The sequence below is a fragment of the Balaenoptera acutorostrata genome, chromosome 7 (genome assembly GCF_949987535.1).
Source record: "Balaenoptera acutorostrata chromosome 7, mBalAcu1.1, whole genome shotgun sequence".
Taxonomy (NCBI): domain Eukaryota; kingdom Metazoa; phylum Chordata; class Mammalia; order Artiodactyla; family Balaenopteridae; genus Balaenoptera; species Balaenoptera acutorostrata.
The window spans coordinates 22,358,732-22,374,422 of NC_080070.1; the positions used below are offsets into that span (position 1 = coordinate 22,358,732).

Consider the following 15,691-nt stretch of genomic DNA (forward strand, 5'->3'; position numbering starts at 1 on the left):
TTCCTGATGGCAGGGACCATGAGAGTCTTGTTCTATTAAAATCTCCAGTGTTCCACCTGAAGTAGGTGTTCAAAAAGTATTTGTTATTCAAGTAACTGAAGTCACTGTTCTTGAAGCTCTAAATGGCTCCTCGTAAGGCACAGCATTAAGATCCCAATGCTTGTGATGCCTCCAGGGACTGCAGGCAGGGTCTGGCCCCTGCAAACTCCTCTCCCCGACTCTTCCTCTAGTGCCTCTTTCAGGTGCTCACATGCACATTGTTCCTTCCTGCCTCAGGAAATTTGCACATGCTGTTCCTTCTACCTAAAAAAGCTCTTCACTACCATCACCTAGTTCTCTCCATAAATCGGTTAGACTTCAGCTCAGATGTCACTTCCTCCAGGGGATCCTCCCTGTCTCCTCTCTCCCTCTCTTCACCAGCCTGATGGGGCCATGGTAGGCCTATCCCAGGATCCCCGAAGGACCTTGTAGGTTATGTTAAGGCATTTACTCTTCTATCTAGAAGAGAATAGGGAGCCACCAAAGTGTTGCCAGCCAGGAGAGATAAGATCCAATATGCTGGTAGGTCTGGGGCTCAGAGAATTATGAACAGCAGCAAGCAGCTTACCTGGGACACAGATGACCCTTGCTCAACAAGCAGTGGCCTCATCCTACCTCCCCAGGGTACCCCAGTAATTCCCTATGGTAGTGTTTTCCAGAATGGGGCATGACTATCACCGGGGGCTCTAGGGATAATTTTAGTGGCATATAACCAAATATTTTTCAAAGATTAACATATTTATTTCAATGAGGATTCAAAAATAAAACTTGCATTCTAACCACCACCCCCCCCAAAAAAAGAAGTCAATGTCATAAAAATAAAATGCATGTGGGTATGGTGTGAGGAGACAGGTCTAGATTAGGAGCCTTAAGAAACATAACAACCAGATAAAATATGTTTGAATTAACCATCTTTAAAAGTCATTTGGGAGGAGGGGGAAATGGAGAGTTATTCTTAAAGGGTATAGAGTTTGTTTGGCATAATGAAAAAGTTCTGGAAATGGTGGTGATTACACAATATTGTGAATAGACAATGCCACTGAATTGGACACTTAAAATGGAAAATTTTACAATATGCATATTTTACCACATATTTTTTAAAAAGACATTTTGGGAACAAGTAGGGAATATTTGAATGTGGGTGGGTATTACATGCTATTGAGAAATTATAGGAATCATGTGAAGTGTGAGAATGGAACTGTGTTTACCTGATAAAGATGTGTTTATTATTTAGAGATAAATGTTGAAATATTTAGGAGGGAAACATATATGTTTCTATAACTTGCTTTAAATTACTTCAGCAAAAAAAAAAAGAAAGAAAAAGGAAAAATGGAGAATATATGGAAAAATTTTAGCAATTGTTTGATCTAGATGGTAGATATTGGATGTTCATTATATTATTCTGATTCCTTCTATGTATTAGAATTTTGCAAAGGAGAAGGGAATCGTGAACAAATCACCTTTCTATAAGACACCACAAACGATGACTGGAGATCTGAATTGGAAATGTAAGTTACTCTAAGGTGATGCTCTCTGGAAGGCCAGACTTTCCAGGGTAAGGAGGTGGGTGGCACAGGAAGAGTGTTGGTGGTCAGAGTCACATAACCCTAATAGAGGTGTTACATACGAAAGGCAGCTGAAGAGAAAGTTCAAAAAGATGAAGAAAAAGTTTCAACCCAAAATGGGAGGGCAGGAAGTCTGTACAGAGAATCATTGCTCTCAGCTGTAACTGGTTTTCCTGTTACCCCTGTGTCCTTCTTTGGGGTTTGGGCTGCTTAATTTCACTGAAAGGTCAAACTGTTGCAGTTATGGGAGCTAAACAGAGAGGAAAAGGATTGTTTTCACCAAAGACACTGCGGGTCATTTTCCTTCTACAAAACTATGCACCATAAAGCAAGTCACTAGGTTGTATCTCTTCTGTACAGTTTTGAAGTTCATCTCCATCCTTATTCTTCTTCGTGAACAGAACTTTAGTGTACCCTGACTAGAAATGCATTCAGAAGAGAAGGGAAGAAGACTTTGAAAAAAGAACCACCCAAGGCACTAATACAGTAAATGCATGGCTTCCCCTGCCTAAGATACCTGATAACATCTGCAAAGCACTTCATTTATACCAACAATTGTAACCTTGCCATAAAACACAAATTGCTTTAATAACTCTGCAATTTCTTTATGGGTTAAAATCTTACTCAGCTTCTTCTAATGGGTCTTTGATTTTCATGGAACTGTGAAACATTCTTACTCACCAAGGCATTCTGCTCAGGTTTGGTTTGACCCTGTCTTCTCCACTACCTGCATCTCTATACGTATCTCTGTCAGGAATCTTCCTCCAACTACAAGCTTAAAGGAGAGGAACATCAACCTTCTCTCTATCCTCTCCTTCCTATTCTGCAAGAGGAGACAGTACTCTAATTGCAGGCAGAGATCCACATTTACGGTGAGTAGGGTCACCGGGCCTTCTGCATCGCCCTTCTTCTCCCCCATCCCTTTCCTCCTTCGTGGTGGCCTCAGTGTTAGGAGGGCAATTCTCCCTCACACCATGAAGTTCAGCTATTTGGTTCTCCTACATTCTCTCAGATGCTCTCGACTGCTCTCTTATTACACACCCAGTGGAGGGTGATAAAATTGCAAGACTCAGGTTTGGGCTTAGGGCAAGGAAAAATGCCCCCTAATCTTCTATCTTGGCTATGAGATCTAGGCCAGTTTAACAGAGAGCTCTGCATTAGCATTTTAGGTGCAACCCGATTAACAAAATGTTACATTATTATTGACTCAACTGTCAGGGCTAACAGTGGTACCTGGGCTAAGCCTGGGTTTAGGCATTCTTTTATCCCTTGTCCTAATAATACCTTTATCTATCTATCTATCCATCCATCCATCCATTTATCCATCTATCTATCATCCATCTTTCTATATATATCTAACAGCTTTATTGACATATACATCACATATTATACAATTCACCCATTTAAAGTATACAGCTCAATATTTTTTAGTATTTTTACAGAGTTGTGCAAACATAACCACAGTCAATTTTAGAATATTTTATCACCCCCAAAAAGAAACCTTGTACCCATTAGCAGTCACTCCCCATTTCCTCCTAACCTCCTCCATCAAACCTCAGCAATTAGGCAATTGCTACTCTATTTTCTGTCTCTATAGATTTGCTTTTCTGGACATTTCATATAAATGGAATCAGGCCTTTTTCACATAGCATAATGTTTTCAAGGTTTATATCCATGTTGCAGTACTTCATTCCTTTTCATCGCCAAATAACATCTATTGTATGGATATACCATATTTTATCTAACCAGTCATTAGCTGAGAGACATTTGGGTTGTTTTCTCTCTTTCTCTCTCTCTCTTTTTTTTTTTTTTGAGACTGGAACAGCACAATCTGTATTCAATGGCCAAAGAATGGAGAAGCAGGAACGTAGTTTGCAAATCAACTTCTCCAGATTGTTTCTAATTTTAGACTATTATGACTACTGCTGCTATGACCATTCATGTGCAGTTTTTGTGTGGACATATATTTTCATTTCTTTTGGTTGTATATGTAGGAGAGGAGTTGCTGGGTTATATAGTAACTCTATGTTATAGTCTTTTGAGGAGCTGCCAGACAGATTTCCAAAGTGGTGTATCATTTTACATTCCTACGAGGAATGTATGAAGATTCCAATTTCTCCACATCTTCATCAACCCTTAATACTATCTGTCTTTTTGACTATAGCTATCCTAGGGGGTATTAAGAGGTATCTCATTTTAGTTTTGATTTGTATTTCCTTGACAGCTAATGATGTTGAGCACCTGTTCATGTGCTTATTGACTGGCCTTTTGTATATCTTCCTTGAAGGAATGTTTATTCAAATTCTTTGTCCATTTTATTTTTTAGGGTATCAAATGTGATTGGCTTTAATTGTTTTTATAAGCAATTTAGGGTCTTCAGGATATATCCATTTTGGGAGGAAACCAGGTTGCTTTTGTAGAGCATGCCTGGTGTGGTCCTAAGATTGGTTCACATGGCTTTATTTACTTATTTTTTTAAAATTTTTACTGGAGTATAGTTGATTTTCAATGTTTTGTTAGTTTCAGGGGTGTGTGTGTGTGTGTGTGTGTGTGTGTGTGTGTGTGTGTGTGTATCTCCATTCTTTTTCAGATTCGTTTCCCATATAGGTTATTACAGAATATTGAGTAGAGTTCTCTGTGCTATACAGTAGGTCCTTGTTATCTATTTTATATATAGTAGTGTGTATATGTTAATCCCAATCTCCTAATTTATCACTTCCCCCATGTTTCCCTTTTGGTAACCATAAGTTTGATTTCAAGATCTGTGAGTCTGTTTCTGTTTTGTAAAAAAGTTCATTTATATCATTTTTTATTAGATTCCACATATAAGTGATATCATATGATATTTGTCTTTCTGTCTGACTTACTTCACTTAGTATGGTAATATCTAGGTCCATCCATGTTGCTGCAAATGGCATTATTTTGTTATTTTTTATGGCTGAGTAATTCCATTGTATATATGTGCCACATCTTCTTTATCCATTCATCTGTCGATGGACATTTAGGTTGCTTCCATGTCTTGGCTATTGTAAACAGCGCTGCAGTGAACACTGGGGTGCATGTATCTTTTTGAATTATAGTTTTCTCTGTATATATGCCCAGGAGTGGGATTGCTGGATCATATGGTAGTCCTGTATTTAGTTTTTTAAGGAACCTCCATACTGTTCTCCATAATGGTTATACCAATTTACATTCCCACCAACAGTGTAGGAGGGTTCCCTGTCCATTTTAAAATTGGGTTATTTGTCTTATTATTGAGTTGTAAGTGTTCTTTCTATATTTCTAGACATAATCTATTTTTTCTTTCGTTACCTATGTCTTTGGTATCATATCCAAGAGATCATTGCCAAATCCAATGTTGTAAAGCTCTGTCCTGTTTTCTTCTAAGTGTATAGTCACTTTTATATGTTGCTGGATTCAGTTTGCTAGTATAATGTTGACAATTTTTATTCATAAGAGATATTGTTCTGTACTTTTCCTGTGATGTCTGGCTTTGGTATCAGGGTAATATCAGCCTCAAAGAATGAGTTGGAAGTGTTACTTCCTCTTCTATTTTTTGGAAGAGTTTGTGAAAATTTTGTATTAATTCTTTAAATTTTGGTAAAATTCAACAGTGACCTCATCTGGGCCTGACCTCTTCTTTGTGGGAAGTCTTAAATTCCTAACTCAATCAGTTTATTTGTTACAGATTTATTATGATTTTCTGTTCTTCTTGCATAGTTTGTGTAGTTTTTTTTTTTTTTCAATTTATTTATTTTAGGCTGCATTGGGTCTTCGTTGCTGGCACAGGCTCTAGGCATGCGGGCTTCAGTAGTTGTGGCTCATGGGCTTAGTTGCTCCGCGGCATGTGGAATCTTCCCGGACCAGGGCTCAAACCCGTGTCCCCTACATTGGCAGGTGGATTCTTAACCACTGTGCCACCAGGGAAGTCTGTAGTTTCTGTCTTTCAAAGAATTGGTCCATTTTATACAAGTTATCTAATTTATTGGCATACAATTGTTCATAGTATTCGCTTTTTTATCCTTTTTATTTTTGTGGAGTTGGTAGTAGTGTCCTCTTTTCTTTCTTTTTTTTTTTTTAATTAATAGCTACTTTATTTATTTATTTATTTATTTATTTTTGGCTGTGTTGGGTCTTCTTTTTGTGTGAGGGCTTTCTCTAGTTGCGGCAAGCGGGGGCCACTCTTCATCGTGGTGCGGGGGCCACTCTTCATCACGGTGCACGGGCCTCTCACTATCGCGGCCTCTTTTGTTGTGGGGCACAGGCTCCAGATGCGCAGGCTCAGTAGTTGTGGCTCACGGGCCTAGTTGCTCCGCGGCATGTGGGATCTTCCCAGACCAGGGCTTGAACCCATGTCCCCTGCATTGGCAGGCAGATTCTCAACCACTGCGCCACCAGGGAAGCCCCTCTTTTATTTCTGATTTTAGTAATTTGAATCTTCTCTCTTTTGTTTCTTGGTCAGTCTAGCTAAAGGTTTGTCATTTTGTAGATCTTTTCAAAGAACCGGCTTTTGGTTTTGTTCATTTTCTCTATTGTTTTTCCTATCCTTTGTTCCATTAATTTCCACTCTAATCTATTTCCTTCCATCTGCTTGATTTGGGTTTAGTTTGCTCTTCTTTTTCTAGTTTCTGAAAATGGAAGAATAGGTTATTGATTTGAGATCTTTTTTCTTTTTTTTTTTTCTTCAATATAGGCATCTACAGCTATACATTTCTTTCTAGGTACTGCTTTGGTACATTCCATAAGTTTTGGTATGTTTTGCTTCCATTTTCATTCATCTCAAAGTATGTTCTAATTTCCTTTGTAATTTCTTTTTTGACCTATCGGTTATTTAGGAGTGAATTGTTTAATATCCACATATTTGTGAATTTACCAAATTTCCTTGTCTTACTGATTCTACTTTATTTCCATTGTGGTCAGAAGTCATGTTTTGTATAACTTCAAATCTTTTAAATTTATTAGGGCTTGTTTTATAATCTAGAATATAATCTATCCTGGAGAATAGTCCATATTCATCTGAGAAGAATGTGTATTTTGCTGTTGGTGGTTGGAGCATTTTATAGATGTCTGTTAGGTCTAACTGGTTTATAGTTTTGTTACAAACCGAATAATACACTGTCATAATTATTCATTAATATAATTTTATGTCATTTTTTAAGGTTGAGAAAAGAAAGGAAAGCAAGTTATATTTAGAGTTTTTTATGTCACCTTCTTATTTACCAATTATGGTTCTCTTCATTTGTTCCTGCAGATTTGAGTTACCATCTTGTAACTCATTTCTTATTCCACTACAGCTTTGTTCCCACCCACCTCCATTGTACTGTCATTATCAAATATGTTCTTTTATACAACTGCTTTCTAGATCATTTAAGAGAAAAAAGGGAGAAAAATATATACTGATATACTGTCTTTTATAATTACATAATTATATTTACTAGTGCTCTTTGGTTTTTTGTGTGGATTTGAGTCAGCTTGAAGAACTTCCTTGTTTCTTGTAACTCTAGCTAGCAGTGAATTCTCTCAGATTTTGTTTATCTGGGATTGTCTCTGTTTCACTTTCATTTTTGAGAAATAGTTTACTGGATAAAAGATTCCTATTTGACAGGGATTTTCCCCTCAGCATTTTGAATATGGCATCTCATTGGTTTCTAGCCTCCATTGTTTCTGGTGAGAAGTCAATTATTAATCTTATTTGGGTTCCCTTGTTTGTAATGTGTTGGGTTTTTTTCTTGCTGTTTTCTAGATATTCACTTTCAACGTTTTTACTATGATGTGTCTGAATGTGGATCTCTTTGTGTTTATTCTACTTGGGATTAGTTGAGCTTCTTGGATGTGTAGATTAATGTTTTTCATCAAATTTCAGAAGTTTTCAGCTATTATTTCTTTAAATACTTTTCTGCTACTCTCTTTCTCTTTCTCCTTCTGGAACTCACATTGTGCATGTGTTGATGTGCTCAATGATTCTCACATTCCTCTGAAGTTCTGTTCATATTTCTTCATCCTCTTTTCTCTCTGTTTTTGAGATCAAATAATATCTATCTATCATCTATCTATCTATCTTCAAGTTTGCTGATTCTTTCTTATACCAGTTCAAATATACTGCTGAGCCCCTCTAGTGAATTTTTTTTCTATTATCACAGTTTTCAAGTTCAGGATATCCATTAGGTTCTTTTAAAAACAATAATAATTTCCATCTCTTTATTGATTATCTTATGAGAGATTGTTACTCTACCTTCTTTTGATTCGTTTTTTTTTAATTATTAGTACCTTTAATTATTTATTTATTTATTTATTTATTCACTGGGCTGTGTTGGGTCTTCGTTTCTGTGCGAGGGCTTTCTCTAGCTGCGGCAAGCGGGGGCCACTCTTCATCACGGTGCGCGGGCCTCTCACTATTGTGGCCTCTCTTGTTGCGGAGCACAGGCTCCAGATGCTCAGGCTCAGCAGTTGTGGCTCACAGGCCTAGTTGCTCCGCGGCATGTGGGATCTTCCCAGACCAGGGCTCGAACCTGTGTCCCCTGCATTAGCAGGCAGATTCTCAACCACTGCGCCACCAGGGAAGCCCTCTTTTGATTCTTTAAGCATGGTTTTCTTCAGTTCTTTCAATATATTTATGATAGCTGCTTTGAAGTCTTTGTCTGCTAAGTTGGATATCTGGACCCTCTCACAGGGAGTTTCTGTTGATGGCTTTTTTCCTCCCGTGTATGGGTCACATCATACTTTCCTTGTTTCTTTGCATGTCTCATAATTTTTTTGTTGAACACTGGACATTTTAGATAATATATTGTAGCAGGTCTGGATACTGATCCCCTCATTTTTCTGAACTGTTCAGAATTTGGGTTCTGAACCAAGTATGATATGAAGACTAAATTGGAGGTGAATTTGAGGTAAAGGTACTGATAGATCACTCCTGACCAGATGAAAACTTCACAGAGAATCTCTGAGAACCATCTCCCTTATGCACTCCAAGCACAGAATACCAGCAGATACTAATAAAAATAAACCACTAAACCAGGTATCAGGAAACAAGTGTACTAAATCTTAGCTCTCTCCTTGGATTTCTAGGTGATGCAGAGTAAGCCAGTCAACCTCTTCTGAGCTCCAGTTCCCTGGAATAGCATATTGTGTTCAAGTATTTGTCTCACTGCTGGTCCCCAAATAGGGCATGTAGTTTAGATTGTATTTATGGTGGAGTGATTTTCACAAAATCTTCCCTATTCTTTGTCCATCCTGCTATTTCTTGTGACTGACATCATGCATCTGGGAAGTATCTGCCTGGGCTTTGAGAGTTATTGCTGCTTTGGATTTGTGAACTGCAGATTGAGTCTTGTCTAATAAGCATCATGTTGTAAACACCTTGAACTTGTTGGATGAAGAAAGGAAATCACAAAGTTTATCCCTACCCTCACTAAATGTTTTAATTTGTGAAAGAAAAGGCAGTAGGAAACTTGGAATTTCCGGTTCTGATCTTTTGGTCCTAGTCTACTGTTCCAAGCCAGAATCATGTCTCATCCTCCCCAGGCACTATTATTTTTGGTCACTTAAAATGAAGTTGTTCCTAGACAGTTCATCTTCCAGCTATCTTTGGAACAAAGTTTGCCTCCAGTAACATCTTTACAAGGGCCTGTGGCCCTGACTTACTTTTTACTGACTTCTTAATAAGCACTGCCACAAGCCATTTGAATACTTGGAGATCAAGATTAGTAAGTCCCATCAGTCATTAAGGTGGTTAAAATCGGTCTCCCTCCAGAGATTAGGTTTAACAAGCTCATCCACAGGGCGAGGACTCTTTGGCCAAAAAACCCCAGATCTAAATTGAAAGCAACTGACCAAACCAAGATCGAGCTAGTTTTCTTACTTGCAGCAGCCAAACTATTGTCCTGACTGGTAGGCAGAGTTTTCACAGCACAATAAAGTTGTTAAAAAACATTTGGGGCCCAATAGGGAATCATTGCTTAATGGTCATAGAGCTTTTATTTTGGATGATGGTAAAGTTTTGGAAAGAGATAGTGGTAATGGTTACACAAGATTATGTATATACTTAATGCCACTGAATTGTACATTTAAAAATGGTCAAAATAGTCAATTTCATGTTATGTATATTCTACCACACACACACACACACACACACACACACACACACACACACACTCCTTGGGGCCCCACTGCTGCTGGCTCTCTGTCCAGAATGTTCCTCAAATTGTTTAATAATAACATCTAATCTGAGGCTTTGCCAGCACCTGAGGTTCCTGAAGAGCTCCAAAGATTTCCTGAGTATTACTGCCAACAGCATGGCAAACGGAAAAAAAATTAACTTCCCATATCTCTGCCTGTTTCCCCAGAAACTTGGAAATAATATGTAGCTACTTAGAGTCCAGGGGTGCAGAAAGGCTTAAGAAGGGTGTATGTACATTTGGAGTTAGTCTGAGTTGGCATCCACTTCTGTGTACCCTCATTAAGTGGTACCTGAAATAACTAGCAGGATCATTAAGTGGCTTACGCTAATCCTTCTAAATTGTTAGACTTAATCTAGAATTATGATGATATAACCCCAGTTAACTGCCAATAGTTTTGAACATCCTTTTCTGATTGACTATGTCTTTTTCCTGTTTATCTGTTAGGCCACTGCAGCCCTGTGACCCAAGGCTCTGGAATGGATCAGCCCTCCTACTCACTCCCTCCTGCACACACTGCGTCTCCATGGAAACAGCTTGTCAGGCCCTGTTTGGCTGCAGGTTCTGAAGACCTCTCATCAGCAGCCCCAGTCCTGCACAGATTCAGTCTTAATAAGCCAGGCTTCTAAGGAGGAACTTGTACTAGGAGGCCCATCCTCTCTAGCTGGTGAGGTCTGGAATTGTCCTTAAGTCTCCTTTGGGGTATACCTGGGGAGTCCTGAATGTCACTGAGTTGCCCTGACCTTCCAACACTGATATTCAGGTCAATGGCAGGGTTTCCATCCTAGGTTCCTGCTTCAACCTGAACTCATCATCTCCTTCCAGCAAGCCTTCTGCTCCCATCATCTCTCCCCACCCACCAAAGGTGAAAGTCATTCTGAGCTCTACAGGCCCCACCTGTGGCTAATCACTAAGGTCAGTTGGTAACTACTTTTGTATCACTCAGCCTCATCTTTCTTGCATCCCTATTGCCTCTGCTATAGTTCAGACCCACATTATTTTTTTCTTCAATTACTGCAAGATCCTCCAACCTGGTCTTCCTACTTCTATACTTGCTTTCCTTACATCCAATCTCCATATTACAACCAGTGAGAAAACTTCCTAAAAAAACAGATCTGACACGTCCTTCTCCCACAGAAAGTCAGTGGTTCCCATTGCCCTCAGGATAGAACTTAGACCCTCTTACATACACACAAGATTACACCTTTAATCTGACCCCTGCTCACCTCTCCAGGATCATCTCTTGCCCCTTCCCCTGCATATTCTGATGTTGGCCACACCAAACCACTTACCTTCTCCAGTGAACCACCTGTTCTCTCTTGCCTCTGTGACTTTTCACTGTTGCCTCCTTCACCTGGAGTGTCCCTTCTCCATGCCCCACCCCCCCCCATAAACCTTTCACATTCTTGGGGAAGCTTTTCTAACTGTCAAAACTTAAGCGCCTCTTCTATGTTCTCTTAGAGCTCCTATGTTTACTCCCTTTCTGCTGAACTGTCAACTCCCTGAGGGCAAGGAATATGCCAACCTCTAGTTCAGTGCCTAATATATTCACTCAAATGTCTGTTGTATATGTGAAAGAATAGAGACTAAACCTCTGGAATAAAAATGCCACCACATGCTAATTACAAGTATCCTTTTCCAGAGTCTTCTGTTGTCGGGCATCATTCATCCATCAGATCGGATCCGGCATTTGCTACACTGCCAGGACACTGCAACTTGGACTGCTGGCCACTGTCCTTGGGGGTACATCTACAAATGGGTCAGTTGCCCCAGTTCACTCTGGCTAGTTCTGGTTGCCTCTTTTTTGTTAGTCACTGGGGAGGTCCCTGCCGGCCTCGTGGCTGAACCCTTGTGGCCTCAGTCAGCAGCTGGAGAGCCATTCCTAAGAGCTGAGATAGTGACTCAGCCCTTCTCTCATTACCGAGGGAAGATTCCTTTCTCACTGGTTATGCAATGTCACCCAGGCTATGTTTTCATTAGTGGAGTCCAAAATTTGGAATCATGGTAAGAGGAGAAAATAGCAGTTAATCTCAGGACTAGATAAGATCTGTCATGTTTCTGCAGGAGAGATTTTCTTTTTTTCTCTTTTTGTTTTTGGTGGGTCATGGGTGGGTGAAGGAGGTGGTAAGGAACCTGTGTTCATATATAAAGAAATAAATCAAAGGAGGAGTTGGATGTATACGATGCTTTTGCTTGGAGAGTTCAATGGATTATCTGGGAAAGAAGCCAGAAAAAGAGAGACTTCTCATCAGAGGTAGGTGCCCACCCATGTATGTAAAAGAACATTTAGCCCTAAGCCCTGTTCCATTCATTTTTTCCTAAATCAACACATCTCTCATCTCCCAGAAATGAGAAATCAGTCAACTTTTTGCTGTGGACCTGGATGAAATGAAAAAAAAGAATGGATTTTGCTTCAAACTGGGTTCCCTTGATTGCAGTGTAAGGCTTACACAGAAGAGTAAGGACGCTAGGAAGAGGAAGTAGCAAAGCAAAGGCACAATCTCACCTTCTCCCCTGCAGTAAGAAAGTAAAAGATCCATTAGATGAGAAAATGTATGTGAAAGCACTTAGCACAGTGCTTGGCAAATGGATGGGATTCAATAATATTGACTCTTTATTTTATCTATGCTCAGTGTAGAGACTCATAAGGCAGATTTTGTGTAGGAAGAATATAGGGGGAACCAGTGGGAGTGTGGGAGTATGCTTTACCTGGATGATAGTTAAAATTTTGCTGTTAGAGTTTCTTTCCTTTGACTGTATCAAACAACAAACACCAACTAGAGGCAAAAGACATTGTCTTCAGACATTTCTATTTCTGTTTTACTATTAATGGTTCATTATATTCTTTCTGTCTTGTCTGTCTTTTTTTTTTTTTCAGGCAGTAATGGAGAGAACTTAAAGGCATTAAACATCATAGATGAGGGTGGAAGTACACGTTTTCTGTTTCTTTAAGCTAGACAAAAACCTAACAATCTGAATTGGAATACTATCACTCATAACTTCTACTATATAAATTAATAATTTTAACAAGTATAACGTTCTAGTAGACATGAGACAGTTAATGTAGAGACCAAGGAACAACTGGGTCATTTGCCTCAGTACTGAGGTAGTTTCTTAATTGGACGTGTTAGGAGTGGTAGAAGGTCTCGTCTGTTGACAACTTAGAAAGTTGCAGTTGAGGAGGCAAAAGGAAAACAGAAATCATAAGCACTTTTACACATATGAAGTTGTTAATAGGCAGCTTCTAACTCTATGTATGTTCGTGTTACTAAAACCTAGAACAGCACTCAAAGTACTTGTAAGTGCTCAACAACTGTTTGTTTAACCAAAACCAAACTAAAAGCAAAACAAAATGAAACAAACAAAACTGGTACTTGTTAACATCAGTCAGCTATGTCCTACTCTAGGTTCAATAATACTATCAGATTAATATAAACTCTGAAACCAAAGTAACCATGTCCTATGATTGTATAGCATCATCCCACATGTATTTCCTTTTCATACTCAACAGTTCTATACTCAACATATACTCAGTATGTAGTCTTTATTGCCTCCATTTACAGGTAAAGGAACCACGTCATAACAGGTAAAGGGGCTTGCTCAGATAAGCAAGAAAATTAATGTTAACCTAGAGTCTAAGATTCTTAACTCCAAAATGAATAGACAAAATTAAAAGACAAAAAAAATCCTTTATTAGGGGCAAAGAGATCCTCCTTAATATTTTAATAAAGAACTATCACAACTCAATAATGAAAAGACAAAGACCCTAATAGAAAAATTGGCAAAGTACACAAACTAACAAATCATAAAAGGAGATCTCTGTAGTAATCAAAGAAATACTTTATTGTTAATCAGGCTCTGCTTAAAATGTGAGTTCAGAGATCGCTGGTAAAATGGCCTAGACTAGATTTCAGAACAAAGGTTAAAGATAAATGGGCCTTGGGGCTTCCCTGGTGGCGCAGTGGTTAAGAACCTGCCTGCCAATGCAGGGGACATGGGTTCGAGCCCTGGTCCGGGAAGATCCCACATGCTGCAGAGCAACTAAGCCAGTGCACTACAACTACTGAGCCTGCGCTCTAGAGCCCGTAAGCCACAACTACTGAAGCCCGCGTGCCTAGAGCCCATGCTCCGCAACAAGAGAAGCCACTGCAACGAGAAGCATGTGCACTGCAACAAAGAGTAGCCCCCGCTCACCACAACTAGAGAAAGCCTGCGTGCGCAGCAACGAAGACTCAATGCAGCCAAAAATAAATAAATAAAATTTAAAAATTTATAATAAATAAATAAATGGGCCTTGGACTTCCCTGGTGGTGCAGTGGTTAAGAATCTGCCTGCCAATGCAGGGGACACGGGTTCGAGCCCTGGTCCGGGAAGATCCCACATGCTGCAGAGCCACTAAGCCCGTGCACCACAACTACTGAGCCTGAGCTCTAGAGCCCACAAGCCACAACTGCTGAGCCCGCGTGCTACAACTACTGAAGCCCGTGCTCCTAGAGCCCATGCTCCACAACAAGAGAAGCCACCACGATGAAAAGCCCATGCACCGCAACGAAGAGTAGCCCCCGCTCGCTGCAAGTAGAGAAAGCCCACACGTAGCAACAAAGACCCAACACAGCCAAAAATAAATAAATAAAATAAATAAATTTATAATAAATAAATAAATAAATGAGCCTTTTCCTTGCCCTAATCCCAATTTGAGTTTTGCAGTTTTAATACCTTCCACTGGGAGTGAAGACATGAGAAAGCCAAAAGCATTGGGAAGAACAGATCAGCATTGTCTGGGCCTCACAGATAATTATCAGCAGCTGAGGAGAAGGAATTCATAGGGCAGCATCCCAGAGCCTGTGGGCCCCCGATGTTCCTCAGGGACAGAGTCAAGCCTTGTCTGGCTCTATGAAGAGCCCTGTAGTCTTGCTCCTCAAACTGTGGTTCGTGGGCAGCAGCGGGGACATCTCCCCGGACCTTACGGAAATGCCGAACCTCGAGCCCTGACTCCAGGCCTCTTGAATCAGAATCTGCATTTTAGCAAGTTTCCCAGGTAACATGCACACACAGTGAAGCTTGAAAAGCATTGCCCTGGGGGGCGTGGCTCAGGGTCTGCTCATTGCAGGTGCTCAGTAAATGCATGCCCACTGAATGAAAGACTGGACAGAGTGATCTCTGTGGTCCCTTTCAAAAGTAAATCATCTGATTTACTGAAAACTAGTCACTATCCAGTTGAGTAAAGTATCAGCCATTTTACAAAGGGCTTTAAGTAGATTAATGAACTAATACTGGTGTTTTGGTGTTGACGTTTTCTACGGTGAATTCAGAGTTTATTATCAGTATCATTTTACTAGGCTTCTTTATATGCCCAGGAGGCACCAACAAGGCATAAATCCTTCTCTTTTGTCCTCTCTGGTCTACCTCTCACAAAAAGGAAAGAATTGGGAATGTAAAATAGAATGAGTAGAAATGAGAGCAAGTCTGAAAATGCTGGAGAAGAGAACGCCCACCAATGTAAGGACATTGCTCTTTTATCTGCCTTTCCAGTGAGTGGAGTCTCTAAGCTTTCACCTTGTACCATATGGGCATGTGTGTGGAGGAAGTGGTGGTGAGGAGGGAAAGAAGAGACAAGGAAGAGAAAGAAGGGACCAAGAATTAAGGACCCCTGTGCTGTCCAATGAGCTGACACAGGCAAAGGTACCAAATCTGGCCATTAAAGTGCATCTGAAGCAACTGTGTGCACCATCATCATTATTGTCATTATCATCATTTTTAGTTCTACTTGCTGTCTGCCAACCTCTTCACAGAGCAGACCATCTTAATAGTGACCCAGCCCATAGCTTCAAGGTTGTCCACAGACCTGATGCTGCCAGAAAACCAGTTACAAGAAGGGAGACGAAAGGGATCCAGAGAATGGAGAGGCATTCT

At 40.0% G+C, this 15,691-nt stretch overlaps 1 protein-coding gene and 1 long non-coding RNA gene across 13 annotated transcripts in view; one reads left to right on the forward strand and one right to left on the reverse strand.

Moving 5' to 3' along the window:
- The window catches only part of MKLN1 (muskelin 1), a 379,019-nt gene that overhangs the window by 252,698 nt on the left and 110,630 nt on the right, over positions 1-15,691 (reverse strand). The gene's annotated exons all lie outside the window — the stretch shown is intronic.
- The window catches only part of LOC103013055 (uncharacterized), a 61,212-nt gene that overhangs the window by 42,205 nt on the left and 3,316 nt on the right, over positions 1-15,691 (forward strand). For 6 of the 11 annotated variants that reach the window (XR_009008794.1, XR_009008793.1, XR_450545.2 and 3 more), the window contains 3 exons: positions 1,463-1,547; positions 10,226-10,693; positions 11,421-12,647. This is a non-coding gene — a long non-coding RNA (uncharacterized LOC103013055). The other 5 variants (XR_450547.2, XR_009008796.1, XR_009008791.1 and 2 more) reach the window with 5 other exon arrangements.